Here is a 15094-nt window from a genome sequence, read left to right as displayed (position 1 = left end):
AGACCTTTTAATGTTTGCACAGTTTTTTTTTTTAACTTAATGCCATGACATTTTGTTTTCTTAAATCAGAAAAGTAAACCCAGAATTTCTAGGATAGATGTCCTAGGTGAGCACTAGAAAGGGGTCCTGGCTAGGGTGAGGCGGGCATCAGGCTATAGGGTCCATGGGGCAGGAAGACCTTGCAGACAGCTGGGGTCCTCACAAGCAATGAGCAGGGGAAAGGCCAGGCCTCAATTGATGTGGCTTGGGCTTGGAATCAGGGGATTCCTGCTCCCTTCTTCCCATGAATAGCACTGGTATATGAGGTGGCTATTCATCCACTTGATTCTAGCTTATTCTTAGTCCAGGGACCCTTAGGTGGCCAAAGCTGCCTTTGCAGGGCTGGTCACAGCTAGCACCCTGGACTTCCCCAAAGCTTAGAGACAGGTAGGGCCCAGGCTCTTCCCTCCTCAGACATGGACTCCCTTGTTGGCTCACTCTACCCTGGGACTCCAGGAGACCAGAGTGTGGGGCTGCCCTGAGGGGTCTGGGACTAGGGGTGGGCAGCCTGTAGAACAGGAAGGGGCGGAGACAGTCCTGGGGGGAGTTCTGTCCAGCTGAGGGCAGCCAACAGCTGACAGGCTACTTGGGTGGAGAGTGGAGAATGGCACAGATTGGGTTCTCTAGCCCTTCCATAGACAGTTCCCCTGCACCCTGCAGCTCTCCCTGGTGTGGAGACCCAAAAGCTGCCCCATCAGTACTTCTACTTCAGTGGGGGCAGAACCCTAAGAGGTGGGTGGCAACTCCTGGGTCAGCACCCCTGTGTTTGCAGTTTTTCAGAGTAATTTTAATTATGGAAAATTCAGGACAGTTTATTTATTTATTTCTTTGGCATGGTACTGAGGATTGAACCTAAGAGTCCTTTACCAAAATTGTGACAGTTTTAATAAGTTGTTGAAATATTCAGTATTTGATCCAGTAAGTAAGAATTTATTGAAAAAAAATAATAGTTTTTGTTGGTTTGGAAAGGCTGTGTTTATTTTCTGCCGACTTTTAAAGGCAGGGCACATACTGAGCCAGTAATCTATACTCCTTAAATATGTTCTTTTCTCTGTGTTGGCATATATTTTTAAGTCCTTTTATACTTTGAAGGAATTTTTTTTTTTTTTTTTTTTGTATTGGGGATTGAACCCAGGAACACTTAACCACTGAGCCATAACCACAACCCTTTTTATTTTTTATTTTGAGACAAGGTCTCGCCAAGTTGCTGAGGGCCTCACAAAGTTACGCATTTTTTCCCAGTTGTAGTATTCTGTTTTTCCCATAAGGTGTTTTAAAGAATATCTAATTCTTACAGTGATGGAAGACATTAAATTCTTGAATTGGAGACCTGTTTATTTTAGAGCTGTTGTTTCAGAAATTTAGTAACTTTTTTTTTTGATTCATAGTTGTCTATATGTTAGTGGCTTTGAAGACCTGTCCATTAGTCCTTTCAGTCTTTTAATTTGGACTGATGGATTTATGAAAAGTGGTTAAAGAAGACAGGTAGGAAAAGAAAACTTGGGAGAGATATTTAGGAACTTTTGAATTCTTACTCTTAAAATGGAGAAAATCAATTGTATTTCACTCTTCTTGATTATTACCACAATTCCAGGCTAGAGGATTAATAGCTGTGGAAACTATAGGCAGTATAGATTACCTAGGTGAATGTTAACATTTTCTTCAGCACATTATGGTATAGGACTAGACCCCATCTGTCCAGCTTCTGTGCTGCTAGCTTCCTGGGGAGGGGTGGGCCTGGGTTAGAATTAACTTCTCAGGGACTAAGTCACAGATGTGTCAGTAGGCTGCTTTGCTCTTTTTTTTTTTTTTTTAATTGTAGATGGACATAATACCTTTATTTAGGTTTTTGTTTTTTTTTTTTTTAATGTGGTGCTGGGGATCGAACCCAGTGCCTCATATGTGCTAGGCAAGCACTCAACCACTGAGCCACAGCCCTAGCCCAGCTACTTTGCTTTTTAAATTCTGTTAGGTGATCCCGAAGAGTCTGAATTACTGTTGCTTTGGACCTTCCCATGGCATCTAGGCAGGGATTCAATCTTCAAAATCTTTATCAGATAAGTTTTGACTTTCTAGTAGATTTTATACACTATAGAAAACTCTGGGATTCTTGCTTTCCAGAAAACAGTTCGATGAAGAAAAGAGATCCGTGATCATCTACTGATACAGTAATGAATACTCATAAAAGTATGGAAAACGTATTGACATTTTCAGTGGAAAAGGAATTGCTGGGGTTAATAGAAAAAATGACTTCTGAGAAGAAGTTAAAAAAAGGTAGTTTATGGGCAGGTGAGTGAGAGGTATAAAGGGAAAACATTCAGACTCAGAGATCTCACAGCTAGTGTGTGGCATCGTTGGAATTTAATCCCAAATCATCTTCAAACCTGTGTTCTTTATCCAAATTAAAAAATAAAGCATTTTTTCAAAGTGGTGTAGGGCTTTAAGATTTAATATTAGCCTGCAAAACTAAGCATAGACTCAGTTTATGAAGGAGATGATATCGAGATATTTTCTTATTTTCTGTCTTCCTTTCTGTAAACTAATCATTTCCCACAGTCTAGCAATGATTCAGACTGTGAAAAAGTAGTCTTTAGAAAGATTGGCGGTATAGTGTCCATAAGGGAAAATATATGTGATTTTTGTGTGTGCTATCTTGAATACTAGTGTGTGTAGAGTTATTAATATTATTCACTTAATTTTATAGCAGAAAAAATTTGAGAATAGTGTGTCGGGATGATTTTCAAGGAATTTTTCCCAAGGGCAGGATGATACAGTGGAGAAGTAGTTTTGAGGTAGGGTTGGACAAATTTGCTTTTAAAATGAGGCTTGTGATCTTAGGCAAGTTCTGTGCCTTATCTGAGCTTTAGTTTTCTCTACTTGTAAATAGAAGGGTTGGGGCACATGACATTTTAGTGCCCTTATGGCTATGGCATTCCCTGGACTTAAGGAAAAACAAAGAAATGAACAAAATAAAAAGGGGGAAGAGGATAGAAATAATAAGTCAAGAGGAAGGGAAAAGATAATAGAAATACCCAAGTTACTTGCTGAGTTTGTCCTGTCTAAATTGGCTACTTTCCTACCTGTGACCTTTCCTCTGTCCCTGGACTGGACTTTTGTAGAATAGGTTCTGAGTGCTTGGTAATCACAGAAAGGTGGGACAGTGAGGCACCTTTGAAAATGTCTGTGATTTTCCTGAACATTTCCAGTCTGATTTTGTGTTCTCACTAATAGATTTCTTAGCTTTGGCTCTGCCTCTAGACTTAACCACATTCTGTTTGAAGTAAGGGCTTTTCAGGAGACATTTCCTTTGCTTCCTGGTGTACTGTGCGTTGGTGGAATGCTGGAGCATGCCCACTGGCATGTCTGGGTGGTTAAGGCACCATCACCAAGTTCATGAGTTGGGACAGTAAGACTCCATCTCCAGGAAATCTGTCTCTGGCTGTCGTAAGTGCATTCTGTCTCTGTTATTTATTCTTCCTCACAGGGAAGGGTTATTTGACATGTCCTTCATTCAGGATGGATCACTTGGAGCATACCAGAATCAGCTGTACTGAAACAGATTGCTGAGCACCCCCAGAGTTTCTGATTCAGTGGATCTGGGCTGTTATCTGAGAATTTACATCACATTCCCATTGCAGACTTACTTAGGTAAGGGAGGTAGGAAAATGGAATCAGGATTTATGTTTCCTGAATGATTTTGAAGCAGCCACTCTTACCCTTGATGTGATCAGGCATTTGAGTCATTAATTTAGGTGAATGGTTATCCAACTGAAACACCTATCAGAATCACTTGGAAGGTTATTAAATCATAGTTCTGGCTGGGTGCAGAGGCGCACACCTGTAATCCCAGCAGCTCGGAAGGCTAAATCAAGAGGATTATTAGTTCATAGCCAGCCTCAGCAACTTAGTGAGGCCCTAAGCAACTTAGTGAGATACTGTCTCCAAATAAAAAATAAAAAGGACTGGGGATATGGCTCAGTGGGCTCATTCCCCAATACCAAAAGAAAAAGAAAAAACTGAAAAAATTATAGTTCTAGGTTCTAGCTCAATGATTCAGTAGATCCAGGTGGGGCCCAATAATTTGCATTTTTAAGAAGCTTGCTGGTGACATCCCTGCTGCTGGTCCATCTAGATCAATCAGCTACTTGGTATTTGAAGAGTCTCTGAAACTGACTTCAGTAACGGGATTAAATATAGGGAATATAGTCCTCTGACTACAGAGTCTTTCTGTGATAGAAATGTACTGTTTCAAACTATATTGTGGATCTTTCCCATTCCAGGAGAAAATGAGTGTTCAAATTTGCCTTGCAGTTATGTATAATGATTCTGAATAAAATTTTAAAATGGCAAATAATTCTGAAAGAAAGGAAAGCCACAAGTAAGGAAACAAGAATTAACAATTCAGAATACAGATTAAAATGTGGACATGTGTTTTTTCCTAGAACATCTACTTGCCTATGATTTGTGGACCTGTGTGTTCTTTGTGCTTTTTGTGTAGTCTCTGATGGTTTTCCCTTTTCCTGGACTACTGTGGAAGTCCTGCCTTTTAAACCAAAGTTGTGCACTGATACCTACTAATAGAAACTAAAGAGATTCAGAATTCTAAAACATGCAGAACTGTTTCCTGACAATTTCTGTAATCTAAAGGTCATTGTTGGTGGGGTAATAATATAAAATCCAAGTGGTATATATGTAGATTGAGCATGCTTTTCTAGAGGATAGATGATTTTCAGACTCTTGAAGTTTGTAAGAATGACACTGCATCTTTTAAAAAAAATATTCATTTGTTCTAATTAGTTATACATGATAGCAGAATGCTTTTTGATTCATAATACACAAATGGAGCACAATTTTTTATTTTTCTGGTTGTATGTGAATTAGATTCACACCCTTTGTGTCATCATACGTGTACCTGGGGTAATGTTTGTCCCATTCCACCATCTTTTCTACTCCAGATCCCCTATCCACTTTGTCCTAGCCAAAGTTCCTCCAACCCACCACCCCGCCCTCCCCGCCCCCACACACATTATGGATCAGCATCCATGTCAGAAATTTGGCCTTTGATTTTTTGGGATTGGCTAACTTCACTTAGCATGATATTCACCAACTCCATTTACCTGCAAGTGCCATGATTTTATTTTCTTTTAATGCTGAGTAATATTCCATTGTGAAACTGCATCTTTTACATTGTGCATATTCTCAACTTTTAAAATCTCTTCTTCAAATATAATTGTATTTTCTGTACCTTTTGACTTTTTCCCCCATAATAAATGTGAACATGCTGTCAACATGGTTCTCCTGTTGGTTGACCAGATATAATGTTCAATGTTGATGGTTGGGTATTAGATTTGTTTTCAAATGTTATGTTTTCTTCATAATTAATTTTTGAACTAGAATGTGGTTTAATATGTTGTGACTTGTCCAAAAACCTAGTGTTTTCTTGCTCATCTTTTAAGCAAAGAGCAGCTTCATTTTAACATGTTTTATCTCAAGGGGACAGGCTGTTTACAAGTGATACTCTCACACATCCTGACATTTAATGTCTGTGTGTGTATTCCTCCTGCCTTTCTAATTAATTAGTTGGATAGCCTTTTATTAATTCCCTTGAAATTTAAAATGTTTTAAATTAACAGCATAGATAAGCATACTGCATTTTTTTTTTTGGAAAAACATGAAATGTTAATTATGTAGCAGTGACATGACTTATATAAACTCTGTTGAATGTTAGAAGATGCTTAGCAACAGTGTTTTCCAAATATAGAGATTTATTATAAACTTATCCTTCTAAGGCTGTCTGTGCCATTTCAGAAGAGTGAATATAAATAGAGCTTGATTTCTTCAAGAGTGGACTCAGTCATTTTGTTTATAGTGAAAGGAAGTATTTGCTTGACATCTCTAAGAATTTATCTTTAGCATCCTTGCTGATTACACATCATTTCAGCATGTTCATATCAAATGCTTGGACCTTGATAAGATAGCATTACAGAACAGGAAGAATTAAAACTCTTATTTAAGCAATGATTTTTGTCATTATGGCACGTAAATGGGTTTAGTAACAATACTGAACCTAATTACTATAACTTTTCTTGAGATGGAAAATTTTATATCTTATCTAGATTTCTGAGATATTCATAGCTTCTTAGTCCTTCCTTACACCCCTATGAGCTTATTTTAACAAGAATTTTTGGAGCATCTACTATTTACCTAGCAGTCTATCTCTTATAAAAGTTTCTTAGTTTCTAACATTTTCCCCCATTTTAAAATTAAAGAAATTCTGCCAACCTTGTTTACTAGAATTAAAATATTCTGTAAAAAGTCAGTATTTTATTTATTTCTTATTGTTATATTTTAGCAGTCCTGGAGATCAAACCCTGGGGCTTGCTCATTCTAGGCCTGCACTCTACCACTGAGCTACATCCTTAGCCCTTTTAATTTTATTTTGAGTCTTGCTATGTTGTCTAGGCTAATCTCATACTGCTGATTCTTGTGCCTCAGCCTCCTGCGTAAAAATTTAATATTTTAAAATCAAGTCCATGGAAGTAATGGGGTTTACTATAAAGCTTATGATGAATGCTTGATTCAGATGCTAGTTTTACTTTGTTGAGAGACATTGGGCAAGTCATTCAAACACTTGTTAAATTCATTTCTTTGGCTTAGTGGGTTACATTCTATCTAAGAACCTCTTTAAGAGGTTTAGAAATAGAGCCTGGGAGCAGAGGCCATACTCTGATAGGTGTCACTTCATTTTTCTATTGCTTCTGGAGTACTGTTTAAACATAGTTTGAAAAATTATATCTAATGTATAATATGGCAATCTTGGCAATGTTTCTGATATGAAGTATTCTTGGTTATCCTAATGGAAGGCAAATCAGAGAAATATGATAGAATCCTCCACCTTGCTAGCATAGTGATTTTTACTGACTCTGGATCATTAGGAGTTTTTTGCCCATCTTTATATAAGAATATGCAGTACGACTAATAAATAAATAAATAAATAAATAAATATTAAAGAAAGGGGGGGGGGCTAGAGTTGTAGCTCAGTGGTAGCACTTGGCTAGCACGTGCGAGGCCCTGGGTTTGATTCTCAGCACCACATAAAAATAAATAAATAAATAAAGGTATTGTGTCCAATTATAACTTAAAAAAAATTTAAAAAGTATGCAGACTAAGCACAGATACAATCTGCTTTGGGGTAGCCTCCTTGACAGAGGGATTTGCTGAATGTAGGTACCCTCATGCTTCCTAGGCAAACCTGTTTTCTCCTTCCTGCCACCCATGTGGGTTCACTGTAGCTGCAGCAGAGCAACAGCAGCAGGAATGCAAGTTAAGTTGAGGTGTGTGTCGTGATTGTCACTCTCAGTGCATTATTGTAGTGGAAAATCTAATAGTATTTATGCAGCATAACATAAGACAATGGATTTTCCCCACTTTGTAATTCTGAAATGTAGTGATAGGTTACAGTTGTGATAGTGAGATTTTCCTTGCATAAACATTAGTGATATAAGAGGTAGAGTTTTTTGTCAGTGAAGTGGGAATTTTAATATTAACTTCGGTTACTGGCACCGAATGGTTTGTTTCAGAAAAAGAGGTGGCAGTTTTGATTCTGTTTAAGCTCTGACATATACCGTTTACTTTGTTAGTGGAAAATTTTCTGGTTTGCTTTGTCAAGACTATAAAAGTGTAAAACTCGAGGAAAAGTTTTCTTTCTTATTTAATTATGACAAAAATAAAACCAGTCTATTCAAATAAAAGTTCTTTCTATGAGATATTCTTGATTCGCTTTCCTTCACTCTTCCTTTATCAAATCTTGTCAGCTGTTGTCAAAATTGTTCAGAATTTGGCCTTTGAGAAAAATTTTTTTAAACTACTTTCATTGCCACCCCTGCTGTTCAAGCCATCCACAGCTCTGGGGGACATTGACATACTTCCTGATTACCCTCCTGCTACACCCCTCTCTCTTATGGGTTCCCTTGTCTTACTTAGAAGTTTCTGAAGTGAGGAAAGGTGTGGGTTGGAAGTTGTCATAATTACCAGGCATAGGAATGAATGAAGTCACTAGGAAAGAGTGAGTGGCATTCATTCATTCAGGAGCAGGCACTGCACTGGTGCTGAGATGACCTCAGGGACCTTAGGCCAGGCTCAGACTATTGTGGCGTTGGGATGTCAAGGCAGGTGTGGCAGTTGAGGGTCCTTAGTACTGTGTGGGGTTAGGGAGTTTCAGAGTGCTAACGGGGTGGACAGCAGTGCTGAGGAACACCACCCTTCACAGGTTTTGCTAATAAGACCTGGCGTAGGAGGTTGAAGAGTGGCTGCAGAGATGAGAACCCAAAGCAAGTGGCACCCCATGTGATGTGAGGGAAGCTTTTTGGAAGGAAAAAAGCACTAATTGAGCACTTGTTTAGTCTCAAGTCACTGTGAAAGCACCTTACATGTGTCAGTGCATTTCTTCCTCACAGATAACTCTGTGAGGTGTCTTTATTTTAAAGTTGAGGAGAAGAAACTTTACTAAGACCACAGAGGGACAAAATAGTGGAGCCAGGATCAACAGTGTTTGGTACCCCTGTGACAAAGTCATGAGTTCCTTACACTGAAGGTCATGGGGCCTTGGAAGAGAGAAGCTGGTTCATAGGGGGTCTTGTGACTGGCTTCTAGAATGCAGTAAATGGAGGGATGATTGAGTGTTGAAGGAGCAGATGGTGATGCCAGCTACTTCTTCACTGTTAATGTGTATTAGTTCCTGTGCTTTCTGTTAAATAATATGTGTGTGCATGTGTATTTGGTCTTCTTTCCTTCTTTACCACTCACTCCCCCTCAAGTAAAATCCAGATCAGATTATATTGCTTTGCTATGTTCCTTTCCTCTTACCTGCTTTAACCCAGCTTGCTGTGGATATTCAGTCTTTTTTGGCATAAGAAGTGGGCTCTAATCAACCTTTTTTTTTTGGTTAAACTCATCATTTTAATAAGGTTACTAAGTCATGTAGGTTCATAATTTGATGTTTAAAATGTGAAACTAAAGGTTCAGGTCTGGAGATCTGTGGGCCTTCCACAATGCCATTACTTTTAAGTCGTTTTTGGAAGTAATAGGGTGTTCATAATAGACCTGTTCCTGTGATTAGTGTAAGTTATAGCAATCACTTTTACTTTATAAGTGAGAACCACATGTACTCTTTGAGGGTATTCTGTTAATAATCACTGAGGAATGGAAGCTTACCTGTGATCTGTCAAGTAATACATATCACCCATAAATTAAATCACTACAGGAGATTAAAAGTAGAACTATCAAAATAGTCAGTAGAGGGAAATAGTTCAGAAAGTAGAACAAAAATGGTAAATGGAAAATAGTAAATAAAATGTAAGAAAATAAGGTATCTATTTAAGAAGTTCATCAGTTAACTAATAAACTACCAGAAAAAGAGAACCAAAAAATCAAGGAATTAAAACTATTAAAAACAAAACAAAAAAAAGAAAAAATAGAATTTTTTTTCCATAACTGGAGGACATGGGTTTCCAGATGAAAACAAAGGTACCAAAACAATTAATGTTAAAACACTAGAATCGTGGTGTGTGTGTGTGTATGTGTATATATATATATATAAAACAGTGGGTAGAGTAGAAAACTCTAGATAAAACAAACCTTCTGGAATTCTGGTATTTTGAGGAAAGTACATTTTAAATACATTTGAAAAGGGGAGACAGATTTTTGTTACACTTTCAGTTTCATATAAACGAATATAAGGAAATCTTATGTTCAACTTTTCAATTCAAATCTGACATCCAGATTTTTTTAATATTATTTCTTCATATCATTTACTCCTGATCAGTATAAGTTATTGTTTATTAGTTTCTAATGAAGGAACTTAATAATTTTAAATATTGAATTAAAATTATAGGATTCCATATAGGTGTGGCATTATGTGTGTGGATTACATCTAGAACAGATGATTTCGAAGAGTATAAATTCAGAATAATCACTCTTGTTCAGAAGTAGATATCTGGATATTGATGTAGAGATGAGGGGGAACAGTCATTCAGTGGAAAGAATGTGTTGACATCAAGCTTACCTGAGGCACTTTGTCTTTTTAACCTTTATTGAGTCTTATTTTTCTTTAGAGAGCATTGGAAAATAAAATAATGAAAACAAAGTGACCCATCTATTGTTTCATTAGCCACACCTATTTTTATTTCAAAGTTATGTTTCTTAGGAACACAAAATTTTGCTTCTGTATTTGTTTACATTTTAAAAAACTTTAAACTTAGTAAGAATAGGAAATATAGATGGCTTGCTCTAAGCTAATTTCATTGTTAATGTATATGTGTCCATATGCTTCTTTTGGTTAATTGTCTTCTGTTTCTAAAAATAGGTGTACTTAAAAAAAATAATCAATGGATGTGTAACTGATGTGATTCTGCAGTCTGTATACGGGGTAAAAATGGGAGTTCATATCCCACTTGAATCAAAGTGTGAAATATGATATATCAAGAATTATGTAATGTTTTGAACAACCAACAATAAAAATTAAAAAATAAATAAATAAATAAATCACTTGGTGTAAATCTCAGTATGGCCTCATTAGAAATGTTTCATGGCAGTAGTTTAAATTTAACATCAGAGAATTGTAAATTATTTAAATAATTAGACAAAACATATTTTAATCTTTTTATTTAGTAAATGACATAAATTATGGTCACAGGAGCTAAATTTTATTTAAAGTCATGCCTGAAGAGATCTAGACCCACAGGTGATTGGACATATGATAATTCCAATGATCTTTTATTATTATTATTAATATTTTAAGTAATTGCAATCTTTTTTTTATTTATTTTTATGTGGTGCTGAGAATGGAACCCAGTGCCTCACACATGCTAGGCAAGCACTCTACCACTGAGCCACAACCTTGGCCCGTATTATTATTTTTTTAATTTTTATTTTTTGATGTAATGAGGTCTGAACCCAGAGGCACTGTACCACTGAGCTATACCCTGAATCCTTTCTATTTTATTTAGTGATAGGGTCTTGATGATTTGCCGAGGGTGCTTCTAACTTGCCATCCTTCTGCCTGAGTCTCCTATGTAGTTGGAATAACAGGTGTGTACCACCACAACTGGCTCTAGTGATATTTAATTTTTGTATTCTCTGGTAATATATTTTTAACATTCATATAAAGTTTGTTGTTCAACTTAACATTATTTTTAAGAATAGTATTGGTTATGTAATATAGGGTTCATATATAGAAAGTGTAGAATCATAGGACTTCAGTGTGGGAATGACTGAAGACCAATAGCAGGAATCTCTGGATTCCTTGTTAGGTTTTTGTAGCTTTTGCACATCAGTAGACTTTCATATTATTATTTTCTCCTTTCTTCCAATCAAGCATACTTTTATTTTCCTACATTTCTACAAATTGATAGAGTTGGATTTAGGACTATTTAAAATATGATCTTTCCAATGTATAAGATTGAACTCTTTTTACTATTTTATGGGGGCTTCAAAATCTGTAACATGCTCTGTTTCTAGGCCTCTGAATGCTTTTTACTCTGCTCGGAATACTCTGATTCCACTTTAGGCCCAGTTCCCATTTTATTAGATTAACATCAACTCATTTTTCAGGTCTCACTACTTAAATTAGACACGTTTTAGTCTTCTCTTCATTAGTGAAATAAAAAATTGTACCAATTGGTTTCTACAAGAGTTGCCTAGGTCTGTATTGTCACTGATCCTTCCCTAAACTGAGTTGGCTGTTTCTGATGTGTTTTTGTGCCACTTTGTTCTTTCCATGCCACAGTACTTGGCACAGTTTATAGTAATTAACTGTTAGGATTTGTTGCCCCTGTTTGACAGTTAGTGCTGTGAGATTTTTCTGCCTTCCTGTGTAACCTGAAACATAAGAGCTCAGTAATTTGTTTAATTAATTATGTCTAGGTGGTTCTGTGAATATTTTTAATGAATGTAGAGACGAGTTAATATTGAAGAAGAGTGCCTGTGAAACGTGGTTGATGAATAATCTTCTCAGTAGTTTCATGATATAATAATGCTTTAATAATCATTTTACTTTAATATGAATTGTAACTGAATTGGCAAGTAATACAGATACAGAATAGTGGTTCCCTTATTGACAATTGTTCTTTAAAAATATTTTCAAAATAATACATGCATAGAGTGCTCTTATCTCATCTTCTGGATTTTTCTCCTTTACTCATCCCACTTCCTATGTGAAACATCATTTGTATAAATTATTCTGGGAATTGTACAGTCCATATTGTGTATACTAGTATAGTTTGCACACTAGATAGCCTAGTAAATATGCCCTGCAGTGATTCCAAACCTGGATAGAGTTTCTCTGTAGACAATTCCCAGAACTTTTTTTTAAATGGACTTCTTTTCCCAGATTATCATGGTTTTAATTATCATTTTTAGAAATCACCCTAAATAAGAATCATACTTCCATGCTTTAGTAATAAAATATCAAGGAATAAACTTTACTATATGCATGTTGGATGCTTAGAGTTAAAATAATATTTCATTTTAAATTTGAGTTTATAGTTTCTGAAACTATGATTGATATTTAAACTAGCTTCCATATGGTATCTTTAAATTTTTTTCCCCTCTCCTCACTTTTACATATATATATATATTTGGCGGACACAACATCTCTGTCTGTACGTGGTGCTGAGAATCGAACCCGGGCCGCACGCATGCCAGGCGAGCGCGCTACCGCTTGAGCCACATCCCCAGCCCCTTACATATATATTTTTAAGTAAACTTCCTTTTTGAAGTATTACATACGTACATAAAAGTACATAATGTGTAAGATGCATGAATTTTTCACAGTGACCTCACCACTGTTGAGACCAGGATAGAGAACTAGCTCCCCACACCACTCTCTTCCAGCTCCGACTCCTGCCTCAACCCCAAAGACAGCTTCTCTGGCCTGACATGGTAGGCCAGCTCTGCCTCTTCCGTGCTCTCTCCTTTCATTCCCACCGTAGTTCAAGAGCTTCATCACTTTGTTTTGTATTGCAGTAGTTCTTTTTTATTACAGTATTCTATTACATAAATATATGAATAATGATGTTATGGACATTCTTGTGCTTAACTTTTGGTGCACAGTGTTATGTATTTGTTTGCTGTATATTTAGGAGTGGAATTATTTGGTTGTAGGATTCTTTTTAGTAATTGTCAAAAGCTTTCTGTAGTGATTTTTCCAATTTTCTCTTTTACCAGTGGTAGTGTGTAAAAATTCCACCTTCTCATCTTTTCTAACATTTGATGAGTTTATAACAATATTTCATTGTGGTTTTAACTCCATGATGACTGAGGTTGAGTATCTTTTCATATATGAATCCTCCATTTAGATATTCTCCTTTATTTTGTGTTTAATTATTTATTCTTTTTTTTGTAGTGTTGCTTTAAAAAATTTGTTGATTTGTAGGAGTTCTTAATATAGTTTGATTGTGAGACTTTTGTTGGGTACAGGTGTTATATAATTTCTGTTCCATGGCTTGACTTTTTACTCTCTTCATGCTGTCTTTTTATGAGTTGCTGAGGATTGAACCCAGGACCTCGCACGTGCTAGGTGAGTGCTCTACCACTGAGCCACAAACCCAGTCCCTTTTCATACTGTCTTTTGAGGAATAGAAGTTGTTAGTATATATGTTTAGGGTCTAATGTATCACTCCTTTTTTTGTGGCTAGAGACTTATATATTGTTGAGGAAATCTTTGTCAAATCTACTGTCTTGAGCATTTTGTCTTAGGTTGTCTTTTAGGTACTTCATGCTCTGCTTTCATGGTACTGCCTATTGTTGAGTCTCATACTGTCCATTCAGGTGCTCTCTTAACTAGCACCAGTTAGGGAGTGAGCATTCCTTCTTGCTCTGGTTCCTTTGTCATAAATCAAAAGTTTGGCATTGTTCTGGATTCTCTGTTTATTTTTGTGCAGATTACTGAAATGTATTTAATCCTTTTTAGCCTATTAGAAGTCTTAATTTCTGGAGGATAATCACTCCGTTTTTTTCCTTTATCAAGATTATTTTCACTTTTCTTGGCCCTTGCATGTGTGTGCTTGCACACTTGCGTGTGTGAGTTTGTGTGTGTCTTTTGCAGTGCTGGGGATTGTCCACAGAACTTGTAAAACCATTTTGTCAGCCTTCTCCCCACATCCATAAAATGTCTTGACTTTTGATTGAAATTATAAAGTCTTTTGATTAATTGGGAGAGAATGGGAAAGTTAACATCTTGCCATCCATAAACACCAGTATATCTTTTTTTTTTTTTTTTTGGTCTTCTTTCATTTATCTCAATATAGTTTTCTGTGGAGTCTTTGTATAATATTCATTAGATTCTTTGATATGCTTTGTTTTTTGAATGCAATTACAAGTGGATTTTTAAAAATTTTACTTATAATTATTTTTTGTTAGTATCTAGAAAAAGTGGATTTTTTCATTGACTTTGCTTATCTATCTTGCTGAATGTATATTCATTTTAATGGCATGCAAATTTTGTTTTTTTATGTATCTTAATATTATACTTTTACATTTATATAATTGATGAATAATGGCAGTTTTATTTCATTCACTTCAGTATTTCATTCTCTTATTGTTGTAGATAGGCCCTTTAATATAATATTTATTATTTTATGTTATTTTTTTTTTTTTTTTTGGTACTGGGGATTGAACCCAGGGGCACTTAACCACTAAGCCATATCCCCAGCCATTTTTTTATATTTTTATTTAGAGACAGGGTTTACATAAATTGCCTAGGGCCTTACTAAATTGCTGAGGCTGCCTTCAAACTTGCAGTCCTCCTGCCTCAGCTTCCTGAGCTGCTGGGATTACAGGAGTGAGCCACAATGCCTGGCTCTAACATGTTTAATAGAAGTGTTAACAATAATCATCTTTACTTATTCTTAACTTACGGGATAAAGTTTCTAATATCTTGCTGTTAAGATTGATATTTACTGTGTATTTCTAGATAATGTATTAAGGAGGTTTACCATTTAGTCTTAATTTTTTAAAAATAATTCTAAATTGATTTTTATCACATTTCTTCTGCACC

At 36.1% G+C, this 15094-nt stretch overlaps 1 protein-coding gene and 1 non-coding gene across 5 annotated transcripts in view; one reads left to right on the top strand and one right to left on the bottom strand.

Moving 5' to 3' along the window:
* The window catches only part of Afg2a (AAA ATPase AFG2A), a 265443-nt gene that overhangs the window by 17386 nt on the left and 232963 nt on the right, over window positions 1–15094 (top strand). The gene's annotated exons all lie outside the window — the stretch shown is intronic.
* Window positions 13574–13646, bottom strand: Trnaa-agc (transfer RNA alanine (anticodon AGC)). Its single transcript has one exon. It is a non-coding gene; the product is annotated as a tRNA-Ala (tRNA).

The sequence above is a fragment of the Callospermophilus lateralis genome, chromosome 8, assembly GCF_048772815.1.
Source record: "Callospermophilus lateralis isolate mCalLat2 chromosome 8, mCalLat2.hap1, whole genome shotgun sequence".
NCBI lineage: Eukaryota > Metazoa > Chordata > Mammalia > Rodentia > Sciuridae > Callospermophilus > Callospermophilus lateralis.
This window is presented reverse-complemented; position numbering and strand designations above follow the sequence as displayed.